This window comes from Crinia signifera, chromosome 19 (assembly GCF_055691185.1).
Source record: "Crinia signifera chromosome 19, ASM5569118v1, whole genome shotgun sequence".
NCBI classification, from domain to species: Eukaryota; Metazoa; Chordata; class Amphibia; order Anura; family Myobatrachidae; genus Crinia; species Crinia signifera.
In genome coordinates, this window is record NC_139226.1 from 11,815,306 (window position 1) to 11,816,699 (window position 1,394).

Here is a 1,394-nt window from a genome sequence, read left to right on the forward strand (position 1 = left end):
GCTGGGCATACCATGGGCCCATCACAGACAGGTGCATGTGGATCACACCATGGGCCCACCACAGACAGGTGTATGATGGTCACACCATGGGCTCACCACAGACAGGTGTACGCCGGTCACACAATGGGCCCACCACAGACAGGTGTATGATGGTCACACCATGGGCTCACCACAGACAGGTGTACGCCAGTCACACCATAGGCCCACCACAGACAAATGTATGCCGGACACACCATGGGCCCACCACAGACAGGTGTATGCCGGGCACACCATGGGCCCACCACAGACAGGTGTATGCCGGTCACACCATGGACCCACCACATACAGGTGTATGCCGGTCACACCATGGGCCCACCACAGACAGGTTTATGCTGGTCACACCATGGGCCCACCACAGACAGATGTATGCCGGTCACACCGTGAGCCCACCACAGACAGGTGTATGCTGGTCACACCATGGTCCCACAACAGACAGGTGTATGCCGGTGACACCATGGGCCCACCATAGATAGGTACATGCCGGTCATACCATGGGCCCATCACAGACAGGTGCATGTCGATCACACCATGGGCTCACCACAGACAGGTGTACGCCAGTCACACCATGGGCCCACCACAGACAGGTGTATGATGGTCACACCATGGGCTCACCACAGACAGGTGTACGCCAGTCACACCATGGGCCCACCACAGACAAATGTATGCCGGTCACACCATGGGCCCACCACAGACAGGTGTATTCCTTGCCCACCATGGGCCCATTACAGACAGATGTATGCCGGACACACCATGGGCCCACCACAGACAGGTGTATGCCGGGCAGACCATGGGCCCACCACAGACAGGTGTATTCCTTGCCCACCATGGGCCCATTACAGACAGGTTTATGCCGGACACACCATGGGCCCACCACAGACAGGTGTATGCCTGCACACCATGGGCCCACCACAGACAGGTGTATGCCAGTCACACCATGGGCCCACCACAGACAGGTGTATGCCGGTCACACCATGGACCCACCACAGACAGGTGCATGCCGGGCACACCATGGGCATGGCAAGCAGTTTAGCTTAAAACTTAAGAAGAATAAAGTTTAAGTAATGCTAATTGCACAACCAAGCTTTTCATGGTTGCGGATAATTCCCCTGATTCCGCCTCAGGACGTGACGGTCAGGTGAAGGCAGAACTTGTTAGATGCCATTACAGCATTTTGTTTTTGTTTGTAATTTAGTTTGGTACAGTATAGATTATTTTATTATAGCTGCAGTGGACCCTCGCGGACTCGCTTCATTCGCAACGCTTTGGGAACAGTGGATTGCTGCGCTCACCACAGGTTAATATCCCCCCTCCAGGGAGACGTGGACCCAGTGCATGATGGGAAAGTTCCTCCCGGG

General features: G+C 55.5%; 1 long non-coding RNA gene across 2 annotated transcripts in view; it reads right to left on the reverse strand.

The window, feature by feature from the left end:
* LOC146042120 (uncharacterized) overlaps positions 1-1,394 on the reverse strand; it is a 72,676-nt gene that overhangs the window by 66,893 nt on the left and 4,389 nt on the right. The gene's annotated exons all lie outside the window — the stretch shown is intronic.